The sequence below is a fragment of the Heloderma suspectum genome, chromosome 3 (assembly GCF_057233095.1).
Source record: "Heloderma suspectum isolate Gila_16-S chromosome 3, 16-S_ref, whole genome shotgun sequence".
Classification (NCBI taxonomy): Eukaryota; Metazoa; Chordata; class Lepidosauria; order Squamata; family Helodermatidae; genus Heloderma; species Heloderma suspectum.
In genome coordinates this window covers 307,267,671-307,292,189 of record NC_139460.1, presented here as the reverse complement: position 1 = coordinate 307,292,189, position 24,519 = coordinate 307,267,671, and the positions used below count along the sequence as shown (strand labels likewise).

General features: G+C 45.7%; 1 protein-coding gene across 2 annotated transcripts in view; it reads left to right on the top strand.

Annotated features, from left to right (window-relative positions):
- The window catches only part of SLC7A14 (solute carrier family 7 member 14), a 79,615-nt gene that overhangs the window by 1,484 nt on the left and 53,612 nt on the right, over positions 1-24,519 (top strand). The window lies entirely within an intron of this gene.

Below are 24,519 nucleotides of genomic sequence, written 5' to 3'. Positions count from 1 at the left end.
TTTTTTTTTTAAGGGAGAAATAAGCTTTGGTGGTTTCATAAACACTGCCTTTTGGTGTTTGCGAGAGTGGCTGATGCGCTGACAACAGAAAGGGGGAGGAGGGTCTTATCGTCCGCCTGGGGGGGGGGGGATGCACATGGAGAGCAATTCACTTAAGAGATTTGCCCCCATTCTTTTCCCCACATGGCTTGCAGGCTATCCCCCACTGTCCCGCGCATGCATAACAGGCAGGGAGTTGCTCCTTTGATTTTAAGTTGTTAACCCACTTTAGTCCATGACAGATGTCCAAAAGTAGGGATGTAATTTCGAGTGCTTCGCTGAACATCTTAGCCTGACCAATCTCTGAGGAGCCCTAGGAAGGTTTTGTTTTTTTAAGTGCTAGCCTTTTGCTTTGTAAAGAGAACAGAGGACATGGGGGATTTAAGACCAATGAGCTAAGGATTAATAGAAACTGAGAGTGAGAGACGGTGGAGCAAATGGATAAACACAGGCAGATCTCACTGAAATAAATGTGCTCTTTGCCCGGTGGTTCCGTTAAAAAAAAAAAAAAAAACGCCTTCTTTCTGCCAGGTTATGAAACAAGATGAGAAAGAGCAAGACGAGGGATTCTGGAGCAAATGAAAGCAGAGAATGTAAATGATGAGGTCACTGGGAGAAGAGAAGAAATATCCGGGCAGAAGGTTGCAAATATCTGGCACTATCCATTAGATGCATCTTCTAGAATCTAGATGATCAGGCAGGTTTGCTGTTGAAAATGAGAGAACATGTGTTGCAGAACTCCTAGCATGCATGCTGGGAGTCATAGTCCAACACATATGGAGGGCACCAGGATAGGGAAGCTTCTTAAAAGGAGTATGAGGCTTTCTCTTTTTTTAACCAAAATTGGCTACTGATTCTCGATGCAAAAAAAATAAACATAAAATAAAATAAATCGTCATCCTTTTCCGATAAAGCTTTGTTTTGGTGATGCTGATGGATGTATAAATTTGAAGTTGTTTACTCCAGAATAGTCCCATTAAAACCACTCCAGAATAAGTGGATTACTTCCTAAAGTCTTTCCCACCAGGCTTGCCTCTGCGTAGAATAGCATGCAGGTGTCTGCTGGAGCCATTCTTTTCCCCCACTGAGAACTGTATCCTACCTCCTGACCCCAAATTGGTTCCTCTGCCTTTCAGAATGGTGTGGCACAGAGAAGCTGAGCAGGTACAGCCCCTCACCTGAGAGGGCTGCAGTGAATGAATGAATGAATGAATGAATGAATGAATCAGTGGCTACTAGGCTTGATGGCTATGTGCTACCTCCAGTACCAGAGGCAGTGAGCCTCTGTAGACCAGTTGCTGGGGAACATGGGCAGGAGGGTGCTGTTGCACTCATGTCCTGCTTGTGGTTTTCTGGTCGACAGCTGGTTGGCCACTGTGTGAACAGAATGCTGGACTAGATGGACCCTGGGTCTGATCCAGCAGGGCTCTTCTTGTGTTCTTATGTCCCACACCTGCTGAATTCATCCTCTCTGGCATGCAGCTACGAGTAGTAGAAGAGCCTCTTTCATGGGCGGGTGTTGGCAGCCTTGGGGCTGTTTCACACAGTACATGTTGAAGATGTTCCCGTAAAAGGTTTTATGAGTACAAGTAATGATACGAATCTGACAACATGTGTCTGCCTCTCTGTGCATTATGCAGGTATACTTGCAAGGGAACGGGCCTAGGCAGCTCCGTCCTCAGTCATATGTCCAATTTGCTGCAATTGGCTTTTACTTACTGTTCTCACCAGCACTCAGAAAGGTGCACATTCCTTGTCAGTGGCCACCACCAAGTAAATGTGTTCATATTATTTACTTATTTTAGCACTTTTATCCCGCCCTTTAGCCAGAAAAGCTCCCAAGGCATCTTTAAAAGGTAAGAAATAAGGCAGTCCCTGCCTATGGGCTTATAATGTAAAAGACATGACAGAAAAGGAAAGGGGATTGGGAGGGAGGAGGAAAAAAGTGAATTCAGACAGTAGATACTTAGTTGCAAAGTTCAGCTGTTCACTTACTTCACTTAAAAGCAAAGTACAGATCCACTCTCTTAAAAGTGAGGTACAGATCATCTTAAAAGTGAGGTATAGACCTACTCTTTGGATTTACCCTAAAAGCATAAATGAGGACCTTTCTAGACAATATTGCTTTCATGCAGGATTCATGTGTGTTTTCTTACATAAGTAGCTCATGGCATTCACTACAGCAGAACTGGTGCTGGCTGAAAGCTTTGATGTTTTTTGAACAAATGCATAGAGGATAGGTCAGGCATGGGGAACCTTTTTCGGCCTGAGGGCCCAATTCACTTTCAGAGAAGCTCTTGGCTGCATTCTGTTGGCAGCCAGGGCTGCAGGCATGGGGGTGGGACAATGGCAAAAGGGGTGGGGCCAGAAGTACAAACCATACCAGCATATTGTAGCTTAAGCTCTTACTGCCTGTAGCTAAGCCTCAGGAGAGCATTTCCATCTTTTAGAACTGGGAAGAAACTGCACAAAAGCTGGAAATCGCCAAACGATTGTTGGTTGGGGAAAAGGGGATGGGACCAGTAGAAGGGCGTGTGGTCTTCTGGGGAACCCTGGAGGACTGGATTTGGCCCCCAGGCCTGGTTCCCAACCCCTAGGTTCCCATGGATAGGTATATCAATGACTATTAGACAGGACAGCCAAATTAAACCTCTAGGTTTAGGGGCAGTATACCTCTGAATACCAGGTAAAAGGAAGGGAGGCTGATAAAGAAAGTACTTCTTCACACAGTGCATAGTTAAACGATGGAACTCAGTACCACAGGTTGTAGTGCTGGCCACCACTTTGGATGGCTTTCAAAGAGGTTTGGACAAATTCCTGGAAGAGAAGGCTATCCATGGCTACTAGCCCTTATGCCTCTATGCTCCCTCCAGTATCAGAGCCAATATGCCTATGTACGCCAGTTGTTGGAGAACATAGGCAGGAGGGTGCTGTTGCGCTCATGCCCTGCTTGTAGGTTCCCAGTTGACAGCTGGTTGGTCACTGTGTGAACAGAATGCTGGACTAGATGGACCCTTGGTCTGATCCAGCAGGGCTCTTCTTATGCTGTTATGATGTCTTCTTGCCCTGTTTGTAGCCTTCCTAGAGGCATCTGGCTGCTCACTGTTGCAGGATGACAGGCCTTTGCTCTGACGCAGCAGGGTGCTTTGGTTCTTCTGTTGTATGTAACTCAGATGACATTTTCCATATTATCAACTCCATTGCCAAAATACAGTAGACAAGGCATGTCTTTTGACTTACAAGTCCTTGCAATTACTTTGTTTGCAGTGCCTCTAACTGCTCTCTATTCTAGGTTTGCTTTTGGATTTGGCAAGTTGTTTAGTGATGTGGCTTCTAGGATGGTGTGTGATTCCACATTTCTTCACATGTGCTTGTTTAAAACCTTGGTAAATGCATGCCCTTTTTCTGTGGTTTTCTGGAGCTCCATTCCTGTGTGGTCGCTTCCTCTTGCATCAGCAAATTCAAATATGTTCTCCTGCTCCTGCAGGAGAATTATGTTGTGCCTTTAAGTCTCCCCATCCCATTTGCACAAGGAACTCTTCAGAAATGTGCATCTTGACTTAAGTCTTAACCCTTTTAAAATGTCTTCTTTTTGTGCCTTCTTTTTTTAGTGCTCCTAATTTTGTGCCTTCTTTTTTTCCCCTATGCTCCTAATTTCCATTACTTATCTTCCATGTAATGCTCAGCAGTGCACATGGGTTACATGGAGACACAAAGGGGTCATAGATCTGCTTGGCATTTAGGGACAGGGCTGTAGTCCAGTGGTAGAGTACATGCTTTGCATGCAGAAGGACTCAGGTCCAGTTATCAGTATCTCCAGATAGACCTGGGAAAGACCCCTGTCTGAAACCCTAGGGAGCTGCTGCCAGTCACTTTAGACAGTATTGAGCAAGATGAACCAAACGTCTGGGTCATTATAAGGCATAAAAACATAAGAGCCCTGCTGGATCAGACCAAGAGTCTATCTAGTCCAGCATTCTGTTCTCACAGTGACCAACCAGCTGCCCACGGGAAACCCACAAACAGGACATGAGTGCAACAACACCCTCCCACCCATGTTCCCCAGCAACTGATGTACATAGGCATACTGCCTGTGATACTGGAGGTAGCATATAGTCATCAGGACTAGGAGCCAGTGATAGCCTTCTCCTCCAGGAGTTTGCCTAACTTGCTTTTAAAGCCATCCGAATTGGTGGCCATCACTACATCTTGCAGTGATGGCCACCAATTTGAAATTCCATAGTTTAACATGCGCTGTGTGAAGAAGCACTTCCTTTTATCTGTCCTGAATCTCCTACCAGTCAGCTTCATGGGATGACCCTGGGTTCTAGTATTATGACGGAGGGGAAAGAATGTCTCCCTATCCACATTCTCCACACCATTCATAATTTTGTGCACCTCTATCATGTCTCCCCTTACTCGCCTTTCTCCAAGCTAAATCTTTCCTCATAGGGGAGTTGTTCCAGCCCCTTGATCATTTTAGTTGCCCTTTTCTGCATTTTTCCCAATTCTACAATATCCTTTTTAGGTGTGGTGACCAGAATTGTACATCATATTCTAAGTGTGGTTGCACCATAGATTTGTATACTTCTCCTTATGTTCCTATGGTGGGAGCAGAAAATCTACCTTCATCAGAGACCCCAGAAGATTGTGACCTTCAAAGATGTTACCAAGCAAATGTTGAGCTGTGGACTGAAGGGTACGTTGGTCGAGTGCTGGACAAAAACCAAGACTATGAAGTGTTTGCACTTATGCTTTTAAAATTCTAGGCTGCCTTTTATCCTAACAGATTCCAGGGCAGTACACAGTAATAAACTTATAATATAATAAAAACAATGCATCATCCTTCATATAACATAAAACTGGGAGGCAACAAAATCATAAAACTGTAGACAGTGGCAATAAAACCAAATTTAAATGCCTGAGCAAATAAAGAATGTCTTAACCTGGTGTTGAAAAACTGTAATGTTGGGGCCAGTCAAGTTTCCTTAGGGAGGGTGTCCCCGGTACAAGGAGGAAGAAGATATGATTTTCTCCCTCAGAATGCACTGTGAAGGCTGAGTGCAGGTTTAAAAAATCCTCCTGTAAAAAGGTGGGAAATTGCAAAGAGCATTTCACAGAGCAATATCTTTCACCTTGCATATTATTGCTGAAGTAACATGACCCCATAAGGAGTTTGTGCTATTTATTGTGTTTCCCATATTCTCTGGATGTCAAACAGGCAATTGGTGCTATATACTTTGGATTCTCAAATGCCACAGACCAATGCGCACACCTTTTGAACTCTGTTGTAATTAACCCAACTACTGCCTGGTTCTGTATTTGCACTTGTAAATACAGAGACATTGCAACCCACTCATAAGCAAGACAGGGTGGGGTTTACCTTTCAAGGTAAAAGCTCACAAAGATGTTGTTGTTTTTTAGAAACACACACAAAATGAATCCACATTAAATGACCTTGAATGTGGCCCTCAAGACTGAGGTAGGGCCCCATGAAAGATGCATGAGTAGTTTCTAGGAGCAACACAAACCTCTCTGTGACTCTGCTTCCTTCCACCACTTTTCAACTGGCCATGAAGAAGGGAACTGACTTTCCCCTTAGCCAATATAACATAAGGAACTCCCTGGTCACTTCAAATCTTCATTGGTGTTGATGTAACCCAAAGATGGGCACCTTCTCCTTATTTTTTAACATACCTTGGAGATCCTTAAGACACCCCCAGCTGTTCTCACCAGTTTTCATCCATCTGCCACTGGGCCCAGGACAGAAGCGAGTGCCACCTTCTTTTGTTTTGTTTGCTACGCTTGAAGAAATTCAGAAAGATAGTCCTTGCCCCTTCAACTTATAGCTGCTTCACACATTTCTTTTCCTAATCATGGTAATCAAAACTATATAGACAGCTTGCCCAAAAATATCCATAAGGTTGCAGTTTTCTTGGGGCAGAGGCATGAAGCTTTCTGTTAGAGAGGGGGGGGGAGGGGGGGAGAGAGAGAGAGAGAGAGAGAGAGAGAGAGGAGAATGGAGTGCATATGTTAAATAAAAGAGAATAATACTGAAGTAAAATACGTATTCATGTGCCAGGGAATAGTTGCTTAGTTGAGGCTCACAGAGAGAACATCGTGTTTGCTAGAGTGTCAAGATCCAGGGGTACTGTCCTAGGTGCTGAAGTCTCCATTCTCATAACTCTACCAGGCAGCAAGACTGTATACTTTCCATATACTACGTTGATACTGGATGGTTCAGATGACTAGACACAGAGCAGGATAATAATTGGGTAGAGTCTGCTACTGTTCATTCCTGCTTTCTGTCAATCATGGTTTTGGACCACTGCATAAGGCCATTTATTTCCTCTGTCCTGCAGACTATCTCATGCCCTGCTTGGCCATCCCACCTCCTGGGATAAGCCTGTGTATACTTGAAGAGCTACAGATTTAAGTCGCTTGGGCAAAAGGTCTGCCACTCAGCTGATGTGTGAACATAGGCATGGAGTGGCAATCTATGTCCAAACAGCTTCCCAGGCGGTGACATCTGATGAGCGAGTGATGTGTGCCTTCTGCAGCCCCTGGTTTGAGTCTCTAGTGGTCTCCTTCTGCCAGAGGGGAGGCCATACTCTTTGTGCTGGCTGAGATGGCTTTAAAAGGGGGATTGGACTAATACATGGATCATAGGTCTATCAGTCACTATTAAGCATGAGAAGGGGCCATGTTACAAAACGTTGCTCTGTATCCCCAGGGTTGAGAGGAGTGCTACCATTCAGGGCTCCAGCCATCCCAGAAGAGGAGACATGTAGTGTTATTTGAGTATTGCAGGGACACCTTTCTATTTCTTTCTCAGCCCCCTGAGGTCTTCCCCAGCTGTGCTATATAGTGCTAGAGGGTTTAGGTTTGATGCTGGCTGCTCGCTCTAAACCTGGGCATTTTCTTGCTATATAGTGGGAAGTGATGTTTCTGGGGAGTGGAAAGGGGGAAAAGACAGCTTTTCTTCCCCTTTTCTTCCTCCTGAAATAAGTACAGGGCAAGGAGGAGAGTTCTGTAATGTCTTGGCACACATCCTTCCAACCATAATCCCCCATTCCAATTCCCTCTTCCACACCTCCAGTTTCTTTATTAGTCTCTTTATTTTTACTTTAAATGTAGCCTTCCTCAACCTGGTGCTTCCAGATGTGTTCAACTATAACTCCCATCATCCCCAACCAGCGAATTGTAGTGCAACATATCTGGACGGCACCAGGTTGAGGGAAGGCTGATTTAAATCAACAGCCTAACATTCTGTGTCTCAACTGCTCACAGCTGTAGACTTAAGGTGCAATCTTACGCATATTTAGACAGAAAAAAAGGCCTACAACTCCCAGCATGCCCCAGCCAGCCATGTTATAGGCCTTTTTTTCCAGTCAAAACATGCATAGGATTGCACCCTTAATTGATATGACTCGCACAATCTTCCTGACTTTTGCTTTTTAAAAACGTCCCACACCCTTCCAAGGAAACAATTGACAAATCCAGGATTTTAAGGGAGCTGAATTTGGGCAGCAGCATGACTTCCCTTCACCCCCAACAAAAGGTGGCATTTCTGTCTTTGGTGTTGTCTTGAAGGTCTCACTGCACACCATGAGATGAGTTACTCTTAATGTTCAGAGGCTCACACACTGCTAAGGTAAAGGGACCCTAAAGGCCAAATGCCTGATCCCAGGTCAACATCAGTGGTCAAAGCAAGGAGAATTACTATTAAACAAAGCCAGGAAGAATTATAACCAGAGCTGAAACCAGAAGTGTGGGCCAAGCTGGGAAGAGGCACCACAGCTCAGTGGAAGAGAATGTGTTTTGCATGTGGATGGGCCCAGGATCAATTCCTGGCATCTCCGGTTAAAAGAATCAGGTAGCAGCTGATGGGAAAGTCTTCTGCCAGGTATCCTGCAGAGCTGTGGTGGGTTAGAATAGCCAATGCTGGACTAGATGGACAAATACTTTGACTTGGTATAAAGTGGTTTCCTAAGAGATGATGAAGTAACAATGAATCCAGCAGCGGCAGCAATCCAGGAGAGACAAATTGCCTCAGCTGGAAGGAAACAAGAAGCTGGAAACCTTAGACCAGGTATCGATCAACCCGTTGCTGCATCAACTGACATGCCTGTCAAAACAGTGGGATTCTGGGTAACAAACATTGTCTAAAGAGCCGGACATTTTTTTTCTCCATGGCTATGGCATACAGAGTTGATCTCAAAGTGGCATCGTGTAGTGGCTTTTGATGCTGCAGTTTGATTTAATTTATTTAGAAGCCTCCCCTAGACTCTGTATAAATATTTACAGTGTTCTATAAACATAGGAAACAGTTGGATCTCTCTCTTCCAAAGGCTCACAATCCAAAGTTTGCTTTCGTGGTTGTTTCCACAGACATGAGATTTGTAAGGCTTGTGTCTTAAATGTATGTCAGCTTCATTCCTAACAGGGCTGGCTTTGGGGGACAGAATGATATAAAACTGTCTAGATTCTAAGCACTCAAAAATGCTCTCATTGGATTGTGGCCCAAATCTGTGTGCAGAGTCTTTTAGTTGATTTTTGTGAGTGTTCTTTGGTACGTTTCCAAATGCAGAACTCATCTGGGATCAGTCCCCAGTATGAACACTTGCTGGTGGTGAATATGTTTAAGGTTGCTTGATGTATCTAGCTTATAATGTGTACATTGCCAAGTGTAAAGTGACTGATTGAATATGACAAAGAAAACACTTCTGTGACTTCCATTTTTATATGCGTACATGGACATAAGAACATGAGAAGAGCCCTGCTGGATCAGGTCCCTCTACTCTAGCATTCCATTCACACAATGGCTAAGCAGCTGCCCGCAGGAGACCCACAAGCAGGACATGAGTGCAAGAGCACCCTCCCACCCAAGTTCCCCAGCAACTGGTGTACAGAGGCCTACTGCCTCTGATACTGAAGGCAGTAGAGCCATCAGGACTAGTAGCCATGGATAGCCTTCTCCTCCAGGAATTTGTCTAACCCCCTTTTAAAGCCCTAGGCCACGTTGGCCACATTTCCAAGCATATTCGGTCTGTCAAATTGTTTTTATTCCAGTGAACAATAAGTGGCTGCCAGTTTTAGGAAATTCCTGTATGGAGGATGGGGGGGGGGGGGCAGAATCCTGCATAACTCAGGGAGTTTTGTTACCTCTTGAAAATACCACTTGCAGTCCAAAGCCTCTCAAAACCTTTACAGCGATTGGGGAGTAAGGCGATGTCTTGGATCCTGATTGCTATGCACCAAGCCTGTTCGGGCATCTGCTTGGAGCCACTGGCAAAAAAGCTCAGTGCTGCCACCCACAGCCGCCCAGACGAGCATTGAGTGCCACCCTTACGCTGCCTTGTGCAGGTGCTTCAGCTTTCATGCAAGCTACCAGAGCATGAGAGCGTCAGCGTTGCAGAGGGGCTGCGCCTTCTGATGTTGTTACTGTCAACCAACAGCAGCATGGCACAACGGCAGTGGCATTTAGGGATGGACAGATCTGTCAATCCTAGTCTGGCTGAGATTGATGAGGTGTTTTGAGGTCACGCTCATTCTGTCCCATTCCCATACGAGCATGCAAAAAATCCGTACGGAAAGGTGTACATTTTTTTCCTGTGTGGTTTTCATACAAAATCATAGAGTTGGAAGGGGCCATTTAGGCCATCGAGTCCAACACCCTGCTCAGTGCAGGAATCCAGTTTAAAGCATCCCTGACTGCCCAGTCTCTGCTTGAATTTCCTTGAGGCGACAGCTCAGTTGGTAGAGCCCCTGCTTTGCATGCAGAAGGTCCCTGGTTCGATCCTTCATATCTCCAGGGAGGGCTGGGAAAATTCCTGCCTAAAACCCTGGAGAGCTGCTGCCAGTCAGTGTCGACGGTACTGGGCTAGATGGACCAGTGCTCTGACCCAGTATAAGGCAGCTTCCGATGTTCCTGTATTTCCTCAAATATTCACATGTTGTGCGCACTTTCCCCTGATATGTGCATTTCCCGTGTATTTTTCCTGAAACAAGCAGCATTGGAAAGCTTGCAAAAATGCTGTTTCTGGAACACCAATCTGCCTTGGCTTGGTGAAAGGCTTGGGAGATGCAAATTGGGTGGAAAAAAATATATATATATATACACACACACACACACACACATACACACGCGCACACATGCAAGCACACTTTGATGGACCAAATTTCTCACCCGTTTCTAGTGGCATTTTTTAGTCTAGGAAGCTAATGGGTCATCTCACACCTTTCCTTGCCTCGGTCCTTCACTGCTTACCCAAGCAAGTTTTCCTTTCGTTGTTCACTGCTCCATTCCATAGCTACAGGGCAATCTTGGCTGCCCAGACTCATGGCAGACACCAGGAGGGACCCCAATCCACACATACCTGTCATCTCCAGGAAACAGCAGCAGGAAGTTCAGAGCCACCTAGGTGCTTGGGGGAAGTATTCCTTCACCTCATGAACCCTCTGCCCCTTTCCAGGTAAGGGGAGGCTTGCTGATGGGTCCCTAGGGCTTCCTGGAGCAGTGACTGCCATGCCATGCCTTTATGCCTGGATTAACTCTGACCTCGTGCAGCAGGATGAAGTGTTAGAACCCTGATGTGGAGGAGTGGATTGTATCACTTTAGCCTTCAGGCGGGGTATATGCCACATTTGAATAAATATGTATGAAAAATATCCCTCAGAAAACACTCCATGCACACTAAATAAAATAATGGCATGCGCACTAAAACACACACACAGCACATGAGGAAGAAAGCTTTTAACTCAGTATTCCTCCAGCTTTGCTAATTTTCTACTTGCAAAGCACCTTGGATAGCTCCTTTAGAGTTCTGACTGAAACCGAGAGCAGATTTACTGTCCCACTGACATCAGAACTGCCAGCCTCCACTGTTTACCTACCTACCTACCTACCTATACATAACAGATATTTAAAGCGCATTGGAGCATTTAGAACATGCAGTCCCCTGCCAGCAACCTGAAGTGAGACAGCTCAACAACTGCTACTTCACATGAGTGTTCCGCTCATTTCATTCTGCTCTGAGTAATTGCTTCAGTGGAAGTTACTACCATGTTACACCACTGGTTGCTGAGAAGGGCGGAAAAATGAGTCAGTGTTATGAACATCGCAGCTTCATAAATGATTGCTAATTCATAAAGACTGAGGCACAATCGAGTCGTGAAAGTGACGTGTGAGCTGGCTTGCTTCTACAGCATTGTATTCTACCCCACTTTTCTTACCCGTTCTGTCTCCTGCCACTCATGGAGGATTCCTTTTTGCCATGAGCATCATGCTTGTAGGTCCAAACCCCAAACCATGGTGTATTTGGGTCTCTGCTGTCTCCACCCCCTCCTCTTTTGTGCTGCATAATGGCTCAGGATCAGAGCATCATGTCATGATCATTTTCTTCCCCCTCCTTCAATAAAACCATCATGCTGAAACCCAGGCATTTACAGAAATTAAAAACAGTGAGTGGCCAAGAAAAGCTCCAAGCAGGTCACATGGCTCCTATTTTCTTCTCCCTTTATGTTCCTGTATCAATAATTTACTCAGCACTATAATACTATAAATTAGGTTGACAGGGCAGGCTGTCAAAAGAAACAGGGCGTACTGTGCTGTAACTCACAAGGTTTTATTTTATTTTGTTTTAATTCGTTTACATCTATAAAATTACAGAGCCAGACAGGATTTTTCCAATCCCAGCAGGAAGGTGGATGAATGCTTGAATAAAAAGGATCATGGTATTAATATATCAGTGCATAGGGGTGTTGAGGGGCAATGTGATATTGCAAAAAAAATCTTTGCATAAATCATATGGGTGTAGGCTAAACACTGGCAGGAGATCTAGAATTCGGCCCTAACAATTCATATCTGAAATTAGTATAGCCCTTCAGAAATTAGGCTTTGAACAGTGTGTGTAACTGGCATGCTTTACTCTATGTGAAAATAGTGTCATGGCTGGAAGGGTGTCAGGAGCTCCTTGGGTAAGAGCCAGCAACTTATATACCTGTGCGGTGCTGCTGTGGGTGGTGAGACTTTGGGACAGAAGGTGGGAGCATTTCCTGGGCAGCAAAGGTTCCTTCTGAAGTGATTCCATCCAGCCAGATTGGCCATTAACTCTCCCTGACCAGGAAGGACTGTGAAGGCTTCCTGTTCCAGGTTGGACTTGATCTGAATGGCAGTGGTATCCACTAGGGCTGGTGTCAGAAGTAGGCATGGTTGGGCACCTGCCAAGGGCCCACACCTCAGCAGGGGCCCACTGGCAAGAGCCCACTGGAGTTGCCCCTCCCCTTTACCGTTGCAACCTGCTTGTTCACCTGTCTGCTGCTGTGGCCCAGACAATGATGGTGCTGAGAAGGAGGAGCAGCAGATGCCACTGCCTACTCACTCCCTGGGTCTCTGCCTGTCAAGTCGCAAGTGGTAGCAACAATGAGAAAGAGGATGAGGAGCAACAGCAGCTGGTGGCAACGGCAGTGATAAAGGACACTCACTGAGGGAGGTGGGCCATTGAGGACATCTTGCCCGAGGGCCCTCAGAGATCTGGCTCTGTACCTGACTCATGATTCCTGGTTGGTATCTCATGGCTTAAGATGTCCATCTCCTGGTTTCTGGCTCTCAGTGGGTAGCGGCCTATCAGGTGTGGCATCAGTATGTCGCATCCTCGGGCAGCTGCTGAGGCCCCAGAGCTCTGGCAGGAGCCACTGTTGATAGCTGGGCCATTTTAATTTCCCACAAAGCCCCCAACAGGGCATCACGCAGGGCATCATGGGAAATTTAAATGGTCCACAGGCCCACAGTCTGAGAGATGCCGTTTTAATTTCCCACAATCCACTGGAGCAACACTATTTGGGGATCTTTGTGGGACAGTAAAATGGCAGCTCCATTGGAGCCCTGCTGTGGCTGACTGCCAGGTAAGCCTGCCAGGGAACCCGCTGACATGAGAAGGCACGAGTAGGGCCCCTACGAGGGCTGTTTGCTGAAGGCTCTTCAAGCCTGGAGCCTGCTCTGCTCCCTGTGACACAGTTCTGGCAGAAAGTGGGCTGGGAAGCCTCTGCTACTTTTCAGTAGAAAGCTTCTATTTCCCACTCTTAGTGCTTCACCGCTGTTCCCTGTAAACACACACACACACACACACACACACACACCTGCACATATGGAGCTCACTCTGACATTAAAGTGGACTGGGAATCACTTGCAGCAGGGCTGGTTTTTTCAGTTGACTGAACCCAAATCATCAGCACCATTTTAGTGGGATCTTCCTGCATGTGAAAATCATGGTTACTCTCAGTTCATTTAACATACTGCTTATTCTCTGAGCAGCCAACTCCCCCATCATGTACAGCAGGGGTGCCGAACTTTTTTCAGCCTGGTGGCTGAATTCCATTTCGGAGAAGCTCTTGGGTGCCGCATCCTAGTGGTGGCCGAGTCCAAAGGCAAAGGGTGTGGGGCCAGAATGCCAGCATACCAGCCAGTGTGGTGTAGTGGTGAGAGTGTTGGATGGGGACTTGGGAGATCCGGGTTCTAATTCCCACTCAGCCATTGAAGCTCCCTGGGTGACTTTGGGCCACTCGCTGACTCTCAGCTAAACCTAACCACGCAGGGTTGTTGTGAAGATGATATTTGAGCCACCCTAGGTTCCTTGCAAGAGAAAAACATGTGGGATGTAAATATAATAATACATTAAAAAATAAAATAAAATAAAAAGATTGTACCTTAAGCTGTTACAGCCAGTAGCTCAGCCTCAGAAGAGGCATTTCAATAATTTAGAATGGGGGGGAAACACACAAAATGTACACTATGGTGGGATGTGGGAGAGGGCTTTCTCTGCTGTGGCACCCCGGATGTGGAATGCCCTCCCCTTGAAGGCCTGATTGGCACAGACATTGGTTTCATTACGGTGCCAAGTAAAAATATTGGCTTGTTTAATGTTTAATATGTTTTTAGCTGTTTAAATTATTTATTGTTTTATATGGTTGAAACTGATTTTATCTCTACGCCACCCTGAGATGTTAATGATATATGGCGGGATACAAATGATATAAATAAATAAATAAATAAATAAAGCTGGGAAACCACCAAACAATTGGAAGACTGGGGGGGCAGGGCCAACTAGAGAACTGCAGGCAAGTCAAATATGGCTGTCAGGCCTGAGGTACAACATCCCTGATGTATAGAATGGCTGTGGGAGGTCTGCATGGCTGCGTTTATGGAGGGCATGACCGTATGAACCAGAAATAAATAAATGGAATAGAATGGAATGGGATATAGGGGTATGTGGTCTCCTATAAAAAAACTGAGCTCTGTTGCAGACTAATACACCCGTGTCCCATTTGGTTCAAGATTGTCTTGTGTTATCTATTTATTGGTTTTAGCATGAGTTACCCTATGAAGCATTGTCAGTTGAGGCTTTTTGATTTATAAGTAAGTAAGTAAGTAAATAATGCAAATTAACACTAGATTTTGTCATACCCAGTGCTTCTGGGGTTCGTTTGTGTCACCTTACACCTTAAAAAAAACAAACCCTTATTATATATGTATGTGTAGTTCTGTGAAAAATCAAATAAATAAATATTGTGCAGCCTGACAGGATCTGCACCAAAAGGCGCTGAATTCTGTGACCTGTATATATAACTGCAATTTTGTATGTTTGCTTCTTTCCCATAATTTATTCTGCCTTTTCTAGTTACGAGAAAGGCAGAATGGTAAGCAAGGCACTAACACCCCATCCCCAACTACTGGAAACCCTGTTCTGTCACGTTTGGCCCCTGCGATTTCTAAAGACGTTTTGCCACGCGTTTTTGTGTTTTTGTTGTGCCACATTTAGAAAGCTAAATTGGTGTCCCGCGGTGCCATCTCTAGGTTCTTGAGGGCCTTTGGCCAAGACACCTCCATGGGCCCCTCCCTCAGTGAGCCCGCCTTCTCACCACCGTTGTCAGCAGCTGCCGTTACTCCTCATCCTCCTCTATCTCCTCATTGCTGCCCCGTGCTTGCTTGGCAGGCAGAGAGCCAGGGAGCAAGCAGGCAGGGGCATCTCCTGCTCCTCCTCCTCACCGTCACCATTGCCTGGGCCAGAGCGAGAGGTGGGCAAACAAGCAGGATGTCATGGTAAAGAGGAGGAGCAACTCCGGGGGTCCTTGTCAGTGGATCCCTCCTGGGACACGGGCCCTCAGCAGGCGCCCAGCCATACCTACCTTTGATACCAGCCCTGGCGTTCTGCATCAAATTTTTACTTTTTCTGCACCTTCACATAATCATGAAATACGTACATTCTCTTCTTATTCTAAAAATGGTAAAGGGCAGTAAGTTAAAGACTGCACTGTTTTGGTTTCTGCAATTTGCCTCTTTCTGTGGCCCTCCGCATTGATCGGTTGGTCAGCAAAAACATTCATGGTTGTATAACTGACATCAGAGCTTGATTAAAGCACACACTCTCACAAAAAGAGCGTCTAGTTCTTTTCTGAACTGAGAACGAAATCACACTTGGGAGATGCACAAATTCACTGTTTGGAAACTCCCCAATACCCATTGCCCTAAATTAAACTTCAGGAAATGCTGGTAGGCTACTGAAAGGGAGAGAGGTTTCACTAAGACCTTAGTGACAAAGGGAAGAGGGAAAACAAACCTCTTATCTATGTAACCTATACATAGATATACATAGAATGAATGTGGCCAGAATTCAAGCCTGCCTTTGCTGAAAACAAGATTCTCGGCCTTTTATCTTGAACAGCATCACAACAAAGGCTTTGCTGGGGAGCGGGTACAGACCCCATGACAGAGCACCTGCTTTGCATGCAGAATTTCCAATATTCGGGGCTTAGTAGCTCATAGGAACATAGGAAACTGCCTTACACTAAGCCAGACCCTTGGCCAACCTAGCCCGGTATTATCGACACTGATTGGCAATGGCTCTTCAGGGTTTCTGGCAAGATTTTTTCCTCGTTGTCCTGAACTAACTTGGAAACTTCAAGTGACAGCTATAGCCAGGAGCGCATTTCTGCTAGCTTAGGCTGGCACACCAAATGTGGCCCTCTCTGGAGATGACAGACTTTCCTCAGTTATCCATGCTGTGGTGGTATCCACACTGGATTGCTGTAGTGCATTCTATGTGGGGCTGCTTTTAAAAAGATGTTTTGGACACTTCAGCCGGTACAAAATGCAGTGGCTCGAGTACTGGTCAGTGTTAGGTGGTCGGATCACGTGACACCTATATTGTACCAGCTGCCCTGGTACAGCTGCAATAAATTTCTGGCCCAATGTAAAATGCTGATATTGGCCTTTGAAGCCCTAAATCGCTTGGGTCCAGGTTACTTGAAGGAATGCCCTCACCCATACCAACCTACCCATATTCTGAGATAAGTATTGAAGGCTCTGCTTATATGCCCACCTGTAAGCCAGATTCCAGCTGAACATCAGGAAAAACTTCCTCACTGTTAGAGCAATACAACAATGGAACCAATTACCTAGGGAGGTGGTGGGCTCTCCCACACTGGAGGCATTCAAGATGAAGCTGGACAGCCATCTGTCAGGGATGCTTTGACTTGGATTCCTGCACTGAGCAGGGGGTTGGACTTGATGGCCTTGTAGGCCCCTTCCAACCCTACGATTCTATGATTCTAAGTCAATTAATTTGGTGGGCATAAAGGATAGGGCATTTTTGGTAGTGGCCCCTGCTTGTGGAACTCTGTTCCAGTTGATATCCTTACAGGCCCTCAAGCCTTTTCACCTTCTCCTATAATTGAGCTAGTTTATTGAGTGCTGTTGTGTAGATGGTGCTAGCTGGTTTTAATTGTTAACATTTTTTCTATATGGTGGCCTATCAATCTTTTAAATAAATAAAATAATAGAGTAATAAGTGCATACAAACCATGTGCTCTACCACTGGGGATGTCAGAGAAATCCGCAACAGAACCAAATGAGTTTGGATTTTTATGAATCCGACTCACAGATTTTGCAGCAGACCAGCTTTTCCCCTGTCTGGTGGATTCCACAGACTTGCAGACCATTTTTCTAACCTTCATGAATTCTGCACAAATTTCATTGTAGAAAAATACATATTTTTTTAAAAAAAACCCAGCCAAAAATGCACATTTCCCCCATAAGCTAAAGTATGAAAATGCACATTTTGAGGGGATTTGTGGATTTTTGCATGTGCAAATTTGTGCCAATTCGCATTTGCACAAATGCTAATTTGTAGAAATTTGTAAAATAAAATCCAATTCCGTGAATAGGTGGACAACGGAACAAAAGGTGCCTGACAACCTGAGAAATATAGACGGAATGGATTTTACACAGTCCATACATCCTTGTCTACCATTTTGCTATGACCCCTCCCCAGTTAGACACTCTGGTAGGAGGGCTGGAAACCATTTGGTGGTTTCCTAGCTGTTGTGCAACTTTTCCCCATTCCAAAAGGCTGAAATGCCTCTCCTAAGGCTTCATTACTGGCAGGAAGAGCTTTAAGCTAAAATATGCTGGTATTTAGGCCCAAAGCTTTTTGCCTTTGGCCCCACCCACTACTGGAATGCAGCCCCCAAGAACTTCTCCAAAATGGAATTCAGACCTTGGGCTGAAAGCAGTTCAACATCCCTGGAGTGGACCATTCTGCCCTAGGTGGACCCATGGCCAGACATTATGGGTTTCACCACACCAGGCTTTTTACCCTGCAGTTTACTAGGGTTTCTGCTTCTGGATTCTTTGTGGGATTAAGATCAGCTCCTTACACAGGCTGATGCGTGCTTTTTTCCCATGACTTCCTTGGTCTGAAGGTTCTACATGTTTCATTATACAGCTGCTAGGTGCATCTGTGTTATAGCAGAACTGTGCAATTTCAATAAATTAACATTTATTACTGCATTATCCCCAATCTTTTAAAAACTGGGATAAAGATCAGAAAGTGCGGGAGATGCCCTGGAGGTTGATGGTGCCTTGTAAACTACCCACAAACGTCCATGAGTGACCAATCACAAGCATGTAATACAAGGCTCATGTAGAAATGCTCTATAAAAGGTAGCTATACCTTTTGGCAACTATACCATCCCAGGCTTTGAATTTAGATGCTTTCTAAAAAGTAGGATGGAATTTCTTGTGCAGCTAAGCAAATGATGTGATGGTCATCAAAATATTAAGTGCAGAATCAAATTACATTTCAGATGCACATAAGAGAGGATAATAACTGAATGAGTATCCTACTGAGACAGCATTCCACATTTTCTCCAGTGGCTGGTTGCTGAAGCCTGACTCGTGTAATTTTATTGTAGACATATTGAATTGCATATCCGATGTCATTCCTTTCCCTACATTAGTAAGACTAATCAAATAGAGCAAGCTGAAGCTGCCTTCCCAGGCTGAGATTCTATCAGACCAAGCATTGGAGCAAAACCCAGCCATGGAATAGTCCAAAGAGAATCTTTATTAGGGTGCAACACATGATGAAAAAAATTCCATCATGTTATACCAGAACTCTAGTGGATCTGATGGAACGTTTTGCTAGTACTTGTCCATCCCTGCCCACCTTCATCCCTTGACACAAGTTTGTGCTTCTATGTACCTGCTGTTTGCCGAGAGACCATAGATCACTGGCAGAACACCTGCTTTGCATGCAGAAGATCCCAGGGTCAATTCCCGGCACCTCCACCTAAGAAGGTCAAGTAGCAGGTGATGACCTTGGAGACCACACTGGGCTAAATGGACCACTGGGGCAAGGCAGGGGTGGACAACTTGTGGCCCTCCCTCCAGATGGCCTGCAACTCCCATCGTCCTAGCCAGCAGAGCCAATGCTGAGAGTTCATGGGAGTTATAGGCAAAACCATTAGAGGGCCACACATTGCCCGTCCCTGATAAGGCAACACAGGCTGGTACAGACAGGGTGTTATAGTGGTTCTTTCCCTGACCATGTGCTTCTCTGGCAGAACATCTGGTGGGGCTCAACACCCTCATAGTGGCAGCAGCAAATAAACAGGCCTTGCTGCCAGGTTCAGACTCTGACTGCATAATGCTATTCCAGGATAAAACTACGCCATGCCATTCTCAAGGCTGTGGCAGTGGCACAAGGGGAAGGAGCCGACCCATCACTCTGTGCTCGTCTCTGGTCTGTTGGCCGTCTCGTTGCCCACAAGGCCATAGAGAGGCAAGCTGGGTATGAAGAAAGCCATCAAGTTCCATGGGCAGGTGCCAGGAAGGAAACTATTTCTATGAATATGAGCAGCAAGCCTCTGGGATCTTTTTTCCCTGCCATGTAATTCCCTTTTGCAGGGCCGTGACATATTTTGTTTCAGGGATGCAGCTTTGGCAGCAACCCAGCTTCAGTGTGTCTTAGTACAAGACCCATCTGCTCCACCCTGCTGAGGGTCAGCTGCCGGTATCACAGGGGACTAAAATAGCCAGGCATCTCTGACATGAATGTCTCTCCCTTCCTCCCCCTCTTTCTCCCTCTACATCCACTGCCTTTGCATGTGCAAATCTGTCCGTGCCACCCATCACCAAGTTGCTGCCTTTCTGAACTCTGTAGATAGTCCAGCATATCTGTCTTACCTGTGCATGATAAGGAGACTGCATTTGTTTAGAAGGATTTGTAGGCCATACTTATCTCCCCCAGTGGGTGTGGAGGCTGCCATGCTGAAAAGCACCCAGTACTTAGCCAAAACACAGGAAGAACATTGTGTCCTCCTCAAACTGGGAAGGGTTGATTAAGTGTTTGGATATTGCAGAAATGGCTAAGTTAACAGTCTATACACAGAAATATGGGAAGCTGATATGTAACTAATACTGCCGATAAATTGAATAGTTTTATTCTTTACTGGAATAGCCATTGGGAACATATAAATCTGGATAGAGCACCGTCCTTGACATAACTAGAAGAGGATGCTTGTTATGATATTTTCCTTTTAGTATTGGACTGGATAGTCCTGTGCTGGATTTTTTTAAAAAAAAAAATCTAAAAGAAAAAGAAAGAAAGAAAGAAAGAAAGAAAATCAGCCCATGTATTTGAGAGATAGCTTTTCCTCCATTGTCATATGAATAGATGTTGTATAATTAGGTTTGATGAACTTGAGCACACTCCGGGAGAGAGTGGAGGACAGGAAGGCCTGGCGTGCTATGGTCCATGACGACTGAACAACAGCAACAACAATTAGGTTTGATAATAAGGAAGAGAAGGGGCATTTGAAAGGACAAAAGAGGACACAGATCTGCATAAAATATGCATATGCTAATTTATAGGTGTAGATGCAAATTTAGAAAGAAGTACTATAATTTAAATAGAAATGCAATGGAACTGTTCACACAACATGCTAACCCACACTCAGTGGTTGAGGGTGGGTTGTTGTTGTTGAACTGTGGGTTGTTTGTTGAACTGTGGGTCATTGTGTTGTATGAACCCAGGACATTTCCCACAGGGTGGCTTGTTAACCACCCTGAACAACCCAACAAAAAACCATGGGTTCTCAAGGTGGCTTGTTCAAGAAAAATAAGCCATACTGCATCATTAATAAGCCACCCTGCAGAAAATGTCCTGGGTTCAGACAACACACTAACCCATGGGTCAACTAACAACCCACAGTTCAACAACAACCCACACTCAACCACTGAGTGTGGGTTAGCATGTTGTGCGAACCCAGTCAGTACATCTCACCATAGTGGGCAAGACGGTGACCAGGGGACTTCCTGTGTTCTTCCTCTGCCATCTTGGGGCTAACTCCTATATGCTACCTCCAGCATCAGAGGCAGTATGCCTATACATCAGTTGCTGGGGAACATGAGCAGGAGAGTGATATTGCACTCATGTCCTATTTGTGGGTTTTCCACAGGCAGCTGATTGGCCACTGTGTGAACAGAATACTGGATTAGATTAACCCTTGGTCTGATCCAGCATGGCTCTTCTTATGTTCTTATGAATGAGCATTCTGGCCAATGTCTGAGTTTTATACTGTCATTACAAAATGTACTGAAGCAAGAGCAGCTTTAAGCTTCATGTGTGCAAATGCCCTTGGCCTTGTTTGAGTGAGTGTGTGTGTGTGTGTATATCTTGGGAGCTGTGTGCGAATGAGGGCAGCTCCTCCCAACAATCTCCCTCTTTGGCAGAGGCTCCAGTTGCCAGAAAAAAAAGGTGGGGGGGAGAAATGCACCAGTCATTGTCTAGTTTGGCCATTCTCATAGAGCTGAATATAGCACCCAGAAAACAATACTTAAGTCAGCTCCTAGCTTCCTTCAACCAGGGCTGGCCCAAGATATTATGCTGCCTGAGGCGGAGGACAAAATGCTGCCCCCCTCCCCACCATTCCACCTACAGAAGCTGACTGGACTGGCAGATGAATCCTATTCAACCCTGGTGATAAGACAATGACTGGGTTCAGAAAACACGATAACCCACACTCAAGGGTTGAGTGTGGGTTGTCGCTCAACCATGCATTGTTGTTGAAATGTGGGTTATCTTGTTTTCTGAACCCAGCCATGCTAATAAACCATGGTTTATTAACCACAAACACCCCATGAAGAGAACCCATGGTTTGTTATTGGGTTGTGAACTGTGGGTTGTTCCTGGTTAGCAAACCATGGTTTGTTAGCATGGCTGGATTGAGATAACATGATAACAAAGCACAGTTCACAACTCAACAACATGGTTTGTTAGTGCACCTGATTTCAGACAACGCAATAGCCAGTGGTTCAACAACATCCCACGGTTCAATGACAACCCACACTCAACCCCTATTCAACCCCTGAGTGTAGGTTCTCATGTTGTCTGAACCCAGCCAGTATCCCCTATCTCACCTGAGAGCTGCAGGCTAGCTTACGGGGTGCAGGGAAAGGCATGTGGAACTCATCGCTTTGTCCTCCAACAGAGGGGAACGGCCTGGGGGCTTCCACTGCTGCTCCCTCTACGGTACCCATCATCTGCCACCTGAGGCATGTGCCTCACTCTGCCTAATAGCAGGGCTGGCTCTGCCTTCAACTACCCCCATCTGGCAGGCTGTAGCACATACTACAGGAGGGGTGGTTGGGAAATCAGCCCAAAAGCAACTGGTTTCTAGGCTGTTTCCATGCTCTTTAATGTCTGCATAGGTAAGTCCAACCAATTATGCATATCCAGTGGCTCATGAAAGTCAAGCTAGAAGTCAGGATGGCTTTAAGTTTAGCCTCAGCAACAAATTGAAACTTCCTAGAATATGAATAATGCAGAACATGTTTCCATAGCTAAAGATGATTTTCACCTGTAAATACCTAGCTCTATACATCTGCAATGTGACTGCTGCTAGAGTTAATTTCCCCTAATTAATGGGAATGGTGTTGCAGTACAAACAACCGTTGCTAATAATCAGGGTGCCATCACCACAGTAGGTGGCAACAGTTGATTAATGACAGAGAGAATGGAAAATCCAACTAGAGTTCCTGAAGTGATGACTTGTCCTGTAGTGATTGTGGAGAGCTGACAGTGGTAGTGGTTTCCCTAAACTTTGGGGGTTTGTACTGATGAATTGTGATGTGAATCAGAATAGGAATGTTCTGAGCTCCTCCACATAGGTCATTTGCCCTGTCCAGACGTTAGTTTGAAAGTGTGGTAGGGGCTGCCCACAGTTACACTTCCTGGTCCTGCTTCCAACTACATGGCACCCCTATACTTACACCTGAAACTTATTTATTTATTTATTTGTTTGTTTCTATTACCCCCACCCCCAGTGATGACAGTGTTGGCCCCAGTCGGACCTCAGTGGGGAGATCATTCCATAATCCAGGGAGCCACTACTGAAAAGGCCCTACGTGTATAAACTCTTGTACATGCCATCTGATACCCTGGAAAAGAGAATGTTATGGATAATTGCTATAGTTTCCTAGGGGCATTTGAGTGGGTGTATCTGTGTAGATGTGTGACTCTTGAATATGAAGAGGTCAGAAGCAGAACCAGCAGGTGCAACCTTGATCAGTCCCATCCACATGTCCAAACTGAACCCTTCCTTCACTGGGCTTTTGAACACTCCATCTTTCCCCATGGTGTCTCCTCTGTAAGAGGAGCCCTTGCCCTTGACTGGGTGTATCTATACTTCAAACTGTTTTTATATATTAATGTTTTATTGTAAATTTTAACGAAATGCAACAAATACTTCAAATTAAACAGCTGCAGACGAAGCAGCTTACGCTGAATCAGACCATTGGTTCAGGGGTGCAGAAGCTCAAGCTCGGGGTCCCAATCTGGATCCCGGAGATCCCTCACCAAGCCACACCCCCTTCTGGCCCCACCTCTTTCCCAAACCATTGATTGGTGGTTTCCCAGCATTTGCGGAGTCCTCTAAGTGTCCTCTAAGGCTTAGTTAGTGGCAGCAGAAACTTTACACTAAAATATGCTGGTATTTTTGATAATTTTGACCCCACCCCTTTTGCCTTTGGACCCACCCCCTTTGCTGTTAGCCGTGCCCACTGCTGGGATGTCCCCACATCACCACCAAGAGCTCCTCCAAAATGTAATTCGGCCCTCCGGTGGTAAGAGGTTCAACACCCGTAGCCTACACTGACTGGCAGCAGCTCCCCTGACTGGTTTCTGACAGAGGTTTTTCCAAGCCCTACCTGGTGATCCTGGGGTTTGAACCTGTGACCTTCTGCGTGCAAAGCAGGCACTCTACCACTGTGCTACAACACCTTTGCCAAATGACAGTCCTCAGGATTCTGGTGCATGCCATGGGTATGCAAGCACAAAGTTTGTCCCTGTTCGTTTCAGTTGGGCTTGTGCAGAAGAAGCAAGGGAAGAGCCTTTTTGCACCTTAAAGCAGGGGTGTAGAACCTCAGGTCCAGGGATCCAATCTGGCCCTCCAGGTTTTCCAGTTGGCCCTTTGGGGTTCCCCAGAAAACTATGACCACTTCCCCAGGCTCAGGGCCGGCCCAGGTTATTTTGCTGCCTGAGGCAAAGGACAAGATGGCACCCCCTTCCATTCCAGGTACAAAAGTTGACTGGACTGGCAGATGAATCTGTCTTCAACACTAATGAGGGGACAATGTTCTCCATAGAACTTGAAAGCAGCAAGCTAATTTAGGGGCAAAGAGTAGGCTGCATGGCACATAGTTTGCTCCTTGAACACCTTGCTGCTGTCTCCTATCATCTGTCACCTGAGGCGACTGCCTTACCCTGCCTAATGGTAGAGCCGGCCCTGCCCAGGCTCCACCTCCTTCCAGCTAAACACCCACTTTCATTTGGCTGGTTTCCTGGATTTACGCAGTTTTTACCCGTTCTAAAAGTTTGAAATGCCTCTCCTAAGCAGTGGAGGCTGGTGGCTCTGCTTTCTGTGGGGCTATAAATCCATTCCAGATTTCAATCAGAACCAGCCAGAACTCTAAAGGAGCTATTCAAGGTGTTGCAACATAACCCAAAATAGGTTCAGCGCCTTGGATAGATCCTTTAGAGTTCTGGCTGATTCTGATGGAAACCCAGAATGGATAACAATCCCACCGGATTTGGAGCCACCAGCCTCTACAGCTCTAAAGGCAGCAGGAGCTGAAACTAA